Source organism: Malurus melanocephalus, unplaced genomic scaffold (assembly GCF_030028575.1).
Source record: "Malurus melanocephalus ecotype Western Australia unplaced genomic scaffold, MMel_1.1 scaffold_1045, whole genome shotgun sequence".
Taxonomy (NCBI): Eukaryota; Metazoa; Chordata; class Aves; order Passeriformes; family Maluridae; genus Malurus; species Malurus melanocephalus.
Window position 1 is genome coordinate 98,338 of NW_026624277.1, and position 8,624 is coordinate 106,961.

General features: G+C 52.5%; 1 long non-coding RNA gene across 1 annotated transcript; it reads left to right on the forward strand.

Annotated features, from left to right (window-relative positions):
- The first annotated feature begins 5,508 nt into the window (after positions 1–5,508).
- LOC130586043 (uncharacterized) lies at positions 5,509–6,852 on the forward strand. Its single transcript, XR_008966658.1, has 3 exons — positions 5,509–5,999; positions 6,109–6,234; positions 6,726–6,852. It is a non-coding gene; the product is annotated as an uncharacterized LOC130586043 (long non-coding RNA).
- Positions 6,853–8,624: the final 1,772 nt, after the last annotated feature.

Here is an 8,624-nt window from a genome sequence, read left to right on the forward strand (position 1 = left end):
TTTGGGGACAATGAGGGCCACTGGGGTGTGTATTCAGTGTTCATCTCCTGCCTTTTGTGCTGCTTCTGGGAGTCAATTAATAATCRTACCCAGTCTGTGGGGAAAACAGGGAAGGATTATTTTCCCCAGCTTTTCACCCCCTTTTCCTCCTTCAGGCATGTTATAACAGCTTACAGAGATCTGTCCCAAGGGTGTGTAGTCAGGAGTGGCATGGAATGTGGGAGGACATGGGTCAGTATTAGGACTTCCCCCTTCCAGTGCTTTAGAAGTTCACTCCTGAACAATGGCACGACCCACCCTCCGCTGGCCTTAAYGCACATGCCATATGGGGCTAGTGAAGAGTGAGCAAGTCTTGCTGAGCTCTCCACAACCCTCTTATGTATGGGTATCATGGAGTCTCGGTTCATGCACTATTGCTGACAATGCACCATTGTGGTGGCAACCAGTACCTGCTGCAGAAGAGGTGCCTCTGAGAGACCACACAWGGTGTTTAACTGTCTAATGCCTTCTGTCTCCACAGTAGCTGTCCCAAAAGCCCACCAAAGTCCTTTTTGGTCTTTGAAATAACCACTTCTGAGGTAATCAGTACCAAGAAGAAAATGGGGCCTCTGGACCCGTCACAATTCTTCCACCACTTTCCTGTCAACCTCACTTCAACTTCCAATAGTGACAGCAGTGATGGAAACATGTTCTGCCCCCACAGATCCTCATGGCATCAAAGTACATTGTGCACCAGTGTCAACCAAAGCTTTGTGTTTTAGTCGTTGGAATGTACCAGGCTATTGGGTCTACACTATCCAATASATTTGATTTTCCCTGGMCTGTTCTTGGCTTGAGGSAGGGCCCCTCTAGTTCTGGCTATCGCTCCCTCTCTGGGCATAAATGTCATCCTCTCTGTGGGGAGAGGGGCTCCAGCCCTCCCCCACCTCACAGTGACCCGCTTTCTTGGGAGTTGGGATGGACGGTGGGGAGCTAAAGCACCTCCAGCGCCGAATACCTGCCAAGGAGGGGACACTCAGCAAACCAGAGAACCCCTGGAAAAGTGGGAACCAGGATAAAACGCTTAATCCATCATATTTCATAGCAAAAAACAGCCCAGAAAATGGATTCTTCATAATTTTAAATAGATATTATTAATGTATCTTTATTTTTATATATTTATTTTGATTTTTAGCTATGATTATCTCTAGGGACTCAGTCCAGCTCAGCAGCAGTGATACCTCCYGACACCTGGCAACACCTGAGGTTGGCCAGGACATGATCTTCCTTCCACAATCCCCATCCCCCACCTCCATGGTGCCATCTTTCTGCTGACATCACAATGCACCTCCCCAGGCCACCAGTGACCTCRGAAGGTGGCATCCCTCATCACTGGGTGCACTCCAGTGTGATGATTGAGGGCTGCTGGGCACAGCCTGCAGCCAGGTTGGGGGGTAGTTCTGRTAGGCGTGGGGGCTTCTATGGGAGGGCCCTCAGGGACAGGCAGGTCAGGGGCTGATCRGAGAGGAATTTGGGGAGCAGGATGGAAGGGTGCTTCACCATCAGCATCAGCAAGAACCGGAGTTGCTTGTTCCCCACACTCCTGCATTTGTCCACCAAAGGTGAGCATTTGGGGAGCCCCCCAAGGGCCAGGAGGAGGGTTGGACAGAGGGCTGCTGCTCAGGGAGGGGCTGCTCTGAGGGTCCCATGGGCACGGCACGTCCCCCCTGACCAGGGCCAGCTTCCAAAGGGAGCTGTGACCTCTCGAGGTACTGGCTCTTATGTGAGGCCTGGCAGCTCCTACTGGGCTCTCAGGAGCCAGCTGGGTTTTCAGTTGCCATCTCTTTTTGGGGTTTGGATGACCACAGYCCTGGTTCTGAGCCCTTTCCACACCCCTGCTTGTGCCTCAGCACTTCTTAGGGAGCAGGTGGATGCAGAAGCAGGGGCACAGTCCAGTCCAGGGTCTTTGTCGGCCCCTTCTATCACTCCACAGAGCTCCCCACAATTCCATGAGTGCACCCTGACATCTCTTTTTTGTACTTTCCAGAGGTGGTGGCCATCTGGGATGTCGTGTCTGCCTTTATCCTAGGACAGATGAAGCTGGACAAGGTGGGCTGGTGTCTTGGTCCCCTGTGGTCCCCCCTCCCTGACCATCATGGCACCACCCCAAGAGAACTCCTCTTAGTGTGCCCTGAGCTGTCAAGAGGTGGAGAGACCTAGCAGATGTCATGCTGGGTACATGCCAAGGATCATCCCTGGAAATCTTTCTTGGGTTGGAATTGCTTGGGATCTTCTTTAGCCAAGGAATTTTTGTGAATAATTTGAAGAGGGAAAGGTTAAAAATTGAGAATCTGGCGTTTTCCCACAGTTTTCACATTTCCTATTGCCAGAGACTGGATAAAATCAATCTCTCGAGACACTTTGGGGGTGTAATGCCAATCTCTGTGTCTGGTGGGAGGGGCAGGCCAGGCTTTGCGTAGGTGAAGCAACGYCCTGCCCAGCTCCCAGCGACCCCACCCCAGCCCTGGCAGTGCGGTCAATCAGAGCATCTTGGGGTGGTGCTAACCCAGCCTCTGATTGCCTGAGCTGCCCATCAATCTCACACCAGGGGCGGTGCCAGCCTGCCCTCTGCTCCAGCTACCAGAAGTCCCACGTGGCCAGTGGGCTCACAAAGGCCCAAGGGCTTAAGAAAGGCTGACCACGAGGTAGCCGGTGTCTGGACTCTACCTTTTCTGGGACTCCAGGGGGCAGCCCAGGAGTTGGTAGCTCTTTGTGTTTTGTTCCTATTCTTTCTCTTTTCTTTCTAATCCTCTTTTCATGGAACTTTTTGGGTAACATAACATCTTAAGGTTTTCTAGGTTGAATGGGCTAAGTAAATGCTGAATAAATGCTAAGTAATGTTATATTAAGTGGTTTTATGTTGAATTTGTTGGTGTATTTATTCCTTTGCCAAAGTTTCCTAGTTTTCTATGTTTTTGCCTTTTGTGTGACTTTTCACCTCTTGAGAATACCTGGTGGAGATTTCTCCTTTGCACCAGCTAGAGTAAAGTAACCTTGAGTTTAACCCCTGGATTCAAGAGTCTGGGGGGTAAAACCTATCTCAGCTGTTTTGTCTTATTCCYGGGCAGGGTGTTCTTGTCCCAGGTCTTGGGACCTTTGCTGTGGTCCATGAGCAAGTCAACATCACAGAAGAGATGTATGTGGTCCGAAGACCCGTCTTCCAGCTGGACATGGATATGTCCTGTCTGCAGGAGCTGGTGTTCCCAACAGTGATGATCCCTGGTGAGARGGGATCCAGCTCCACATCTGGGGGGACTGTGTGCTCTCTGCTCTTTGGGAGAGGGAGCAATTCCCTCCAAAGTTGGAGGACAGCTTAAGTTGCCCCCAGACCAAACCCATCTTTCTTTCTGGCATTTTGCAATGAGTCTCATGTGAAAATTTGCTCAGCTGTGGCAGTGACAATGTTCTCATCTTCGCAGGTGACATCACAATCATGCCACTGGATTACTGGTGGCTGTCCCAGACCAATTCCCTCCCGCCTGACGTGGTGAGGGGCTGTGTGGAGGAGACTATTCTCCTATACTCCTTCCAGCTGAGGGATGGGCAGCGCCCTGCCTTCGCCTTTGAGAATATTGGCATCCTGTCCTGCCAGGACAATGTCCTGTGCATGCAGTTCCACTGCAGCTGCATCACAGGACTGGAGAGTCGGGACACCTGGGTGGCTCTGCTGCTCACGGTGAGCTGTAATTTGGGGACATTGAGGTGCTGGAGCATGTCCAGAGAAGGGCAGAGGGGCTGGGAAAYGGTCTGAAGCACAAGTCTCATAARGAGCAGCTGTGGGGGCTCACCCTGRAGAAAAGGAGGCTCRGGGGGATCTTCTTGTTATCTGCATCTACATGAAAGGAGGGTGAAGCCAGGTGGGGGTCAGTCTCTTCTCCCAGATGTGAAGTGACAGATTGCACCAGGAGAGGTTTAGGTGAAATTTTAGGGAAAATTTCTTCATGTAAGAGGTTGTCCACCCCTGACACACACTGCTTAGGGCAGTGGTGGACTGATTATCCCTGGAGGGATTTAAGAGACATGGATATGGCCTTGGTTGGACTTGTTGGTCTCCAAGTGTTCTTCCTACCTTTTTGGTTCTTCAATTCCACGATGTTCATGAATGAGGTTTGGGAAGAGGGTTTTGGAGAAGTGGCTCCTCTAGGAGCAGGAGGCAGGTCTGCTTCCTCCATGGAAACCTCTTGACAGCTCCTTGTCAATCTGCAGAGGCTGAGGATGTTGGAGGCTGGTGTCAACAATGGAGTGAGTGCTGCACAGGCCCACATGTTCCCCAGGTGAATGTATTTCCTTGGTGATTTTCTAGTTCCTTCATAGCCTGCAGAGTATGGGGTTTGCCATTCCTCAAACCTGTGGCATCATTTGCTTCTGGTGTTGGCATCACAGGTTCTTATTCCAATTTCCAGTATTCCAATTCAGAATACTGTCATTCTGTGATTCCAGGTTTCAGCTAGTTGTGTCCGACGCCTTTTCCACTGAACATACAAAGGTTGTAGAGAAGCACAGGGTCAGAACAGGTATAGGATGAGTTCCTGCTGCCCTGTCACACATGGGGTGGTCACATCCTGTGACCACACAACCTCCCAAGAGCTTCTTCCTTTCCCAGGGGAACAGGAGCATCCTGGAAAGATTTTCCTCCCTGTGCTGCCGAGCCAGAGGCCAGGCATGAGGCAGCAAGAGCCAGGGCCAAAGCCACCTGCCAGGTGAAACTTGTGGGAAGGGATTGAAGGGATCCTTGCATCTCTGGGTGAAATCCCCCTCAAACACTTTGGACTGTAGCGGCTCAGGAAGATCCATGAGAAACAACCCTAGCTCCCTATTTCTGAACACCTGGGGACTTTTAGCCCCAAGGAAAATAGGTTCCCTGTCTGCCTCATGCTCATGCTGATGACTCCTGGTATTTCTCCAGTGTGCCCCACTCATGCCTAGCCAGCTCTCCCAGGATGAGGGAGGCAGGTGGACAGCAGTTAGCTCCTTCAGCCAGGCCTGACATCTCACTCCTGGCCTCCGAGAACTGCCAGACAGCACTGCAGGTACGTGCCAGATGGATCAGACCTGAAGCAAGCCCCTCAAAACCTGAGCCTAATCATGCCTGACACCTCCAGGAGGTCTGGCAGCTGTCTGAAGAATGGGAGCATGGGAATTCCCGCTGGAGAGAACAGAAGGTGGAATGGGCAGCATGGGAAGCCTGGGCTGCTGGGGAGGACCAACAGATGCTGCAGGTATGGGCAGATATCCTCTGTGTCAGGTCACCCTGGCCACCCAGAGAGTCCTTATGGGACAGTGGGCACCAGGGGGTGGAATTTGAGGTCGAGGGGACCACGAAGGACTCATGAGGCAGGGCCCAGGTCTCTTGGAGGGGCTGCATGCTTCTGGAGGGCTTTGGCGGTCCCTGGGCTGGTTTGAGGGTGGTTTCTGGGGACTGGGGGACTCCTAGGACCCCAGGAGATGGGATTCCCTGGGGATCCAAACTTAGAGAGGAGTCTGAGACGGCGTTAGGATGCCCTGCTCACTGAGAGTGAACTGAGGCTTCAAGGGGACTCTTAGGACTCAACGAGGTGGGGGTCTTTGATCCCAGAGGTGCCCATTGGGGGTCACCCAGCCGCAGGGCAGGGATTGGCTGACACATCCCCCAGGGAAAAGCAGCTGTCTAGAGGGTGGTGCTAACCCAGCCTCTGATTGGCCAAGCTACTAGAAGTCCCGCCTAGTGGACAGGCCCACAAAGGCCCAAGGGCTTCAAAAAGGCTGACCACGAGGTAGCAAGTACATCTCCTGGCTCCCACTTCTCTGGGTGTGCTCTGGAAAGTGGCACCTCTGGTTTGCTGAGTGTCCCCTCCTTGACAGGTATTCAGTACTGGAGGTGCTTGGACTCCCCACCGTCCATCCCAACACCCAAGAAAGGGGGTCACTGGAACCCCCCTCCCCACAGAGAAAATGGCAGAGATATTCCAGCCTGGGACCAAGTGAGTAAATGTGGGACCAGGTGGGTGGACGAGGGATTGCATGGGCGCAGGGTGGGGTGAGGGGAGAGGCAGCTGGCAGCTCTGGGATCATGATTCCCTGTTGTTGCAGGCAGCTTTCCCCACGAGCCATCCAGGTGCTCTGTGGGCTGGAGCCACATCAAACACGGAACAATATCTTCACTTTTTTGGCTGAGAACAACCGGCGGCGGCAGAAGCAGCAGAGGCAGTTCTGCAGGTAACTCCAAAGGGATGGAATTCCCCATGTCCTTCTGCTGAGACAGCCACGGGGGACAGAAGCGGGATCTGGAGGCTGCCTTTGGGCTGGATTCCCCTGACATCCACCTGAACACCCAGCATTGGCTTCCCACATGGGATGGAAAAGTCCTGGCATAAGACAGAGGGACCTTGATGGCTGGCTGGTCCCCTTTGGTCCTCTTCCCAAACCTGAGAGCATGTCCTTCCCTGGCAGAATCCTACCCCTCAACACCTTGTCCTGACAAGGGACACCTATACAGGACAACTGTCTGGGAGGTGGTGTCTCAGCCCAACATGGCTTTGCCTCAGATGCACCAGGCATTTTCTCATGGGCTGGTAAATCACCGAAGGCATCTCCATTGACACCTTGATATGATCCCATCCCAGGTGGCCTGAGCCAATTCTGGAGAAATTCTCTGGCTTCTCCCTGCCATTTTGATCAGATATCTCCCTCTCTCTCTCCCTCCCTAGCCCCAAGTGATGGTCCAGCAGATGAGGGGTCTAGGCTGGAGTGATGCGTGCAACAGTGGCTGCTGGTGATGGGCCTGGGGGACCGCTCACCTGCTGAGGTCCACTGTGGATACAAAATAAAGACCTCTGTTCCCACCTGAACTGAGTGGCATAGGCCTGGTGACRGAGCTACCTAATAGCTGGGACCATGTTGGGACCATGAGGGCTGGGGGGTGGGAGCAGGGGCACTGTGTGGGGGGACAGGGGCTCTTCAGGAAGCTGAGGAGGTGGGTTTGCCTCTTGCCTCCTGGTCAGGAGCAGCAGGTAAGCCAAGGTGGGCACTATGTTTGCAGCTACCTATTAGAGACCTGCTTTTCAGGAGGAACAGGTAGGTGAAGCTCCCTCACAAGCCCTGGATCTCATGGGGGACCAGTGCTGCCCCCAACCCCCTCTACCCTGCCCCACTACCTGACAGGAAGAGGATCCAGACATCTGGAAGATTTCCAGAGTGCATTTCCTGGCACAGGTGATATGGATCCAAGAGGGGAGAGGTGCCTGGGGAGGTGCCATCACCCATGGGATCATTGATGCCTGCTGTGATGTCACTGCCCAGTGAGGTACCACTGTCCAAGTGGAGAGACTGGGGAGCACTGGAGGAGACACTGAGAACAGTGCAGGAGACAGGGAGCAATGGAAGGGGACACTAGGGAGGGCCCTGAGTGCACTGGGGAGACTCTGGAGCACTGCATAAAGTTGTCATTGGCCTTCACCTCCCCTGGGCTGCCCATCATCTGCCCACCAGCACTAAGCCTGCGTATTTTCATTCCCAGGAAGGGAAGGCATTGTCTTCCTCCTTTGTGAGCCCACCCCCCAAATTTGGATACCACCTCCCAAATTTGGATACTACCTCCAAACTCTGAACACGTCCAGGGATTGCTCCCACACAAAAGGTGTGGGGGCAGAAAGGTCCTGACTTTTACCTCTCCTGGGCAGAAAAGGTACTGACACTCCAGACAGGAGAGCACAGAGGTGCCTTTATGAGAATGAGCACCTATCATTGCAGCAAGGTTTATTGCATGCCAGAATTAGAATCACACCCGAAAACCTCAAGGGTTTAACAAACAAGGAATGATTTCTTCCTCCATAAAATTCCAGCTTTTAGTGGAACCCCACACAAGTTTCTGATTGATTTTGTGTGGTGCCACCTGATGTGGCTTTTCAGAGGTGGTTTGGTTTGGGTTCCCCCCCCGCCCCTCATCATTCACCAGTGATGGACCATGTCGCTTGGCACAGTGGCAGGGCACTACAGAAATGGAGCGTGAAGCAATGCTGAGGATCCAGGATGACCATGCCCTCCATTTTAGCATCATTCTGGCAACAAGGAAATCCAAATGACAACATCCTTTCAAATGTACTTCATCAGTCACAGGAAGCTAGGAATGACCTCTGAAACTTTGAGCATGGCACATTTATGCATGCAAGTTACTCCAGGAGAGGTTTTGATTGGACACAGATGAAATTTTTTCACTATGAGAATAATCAGCCACTGGCATAATCACCCCATGGAAGCAGTGGATTCCTCAGCATTGGACATTTTGGAGTTTTAACTGGACCGGGTGCTGGGCCAATCTTGTCTAGACTGTGCTTTTGCCCAGAAAGATTGGTCCTGGATCCTTGAAGTCCCTTCCAATGGCCCTTATTGTCCCCAGTGTTACCATGTCATAAAGCAATATCCCACAGTGCAGCAACAGAGCGATCCTGAGCACTCTGCCTGCTCTCAAAAGGAGCACTGTGATGGGCACAGACAGTATATATGGAAATACAGACAGGGTGAGGTAGCACACCCACATGAACAGACAAGCAGCGTTGTGCCCAGTGCTTAGATCAGATTTGTTTCCCACTCACTGTGGCCAGATGTGT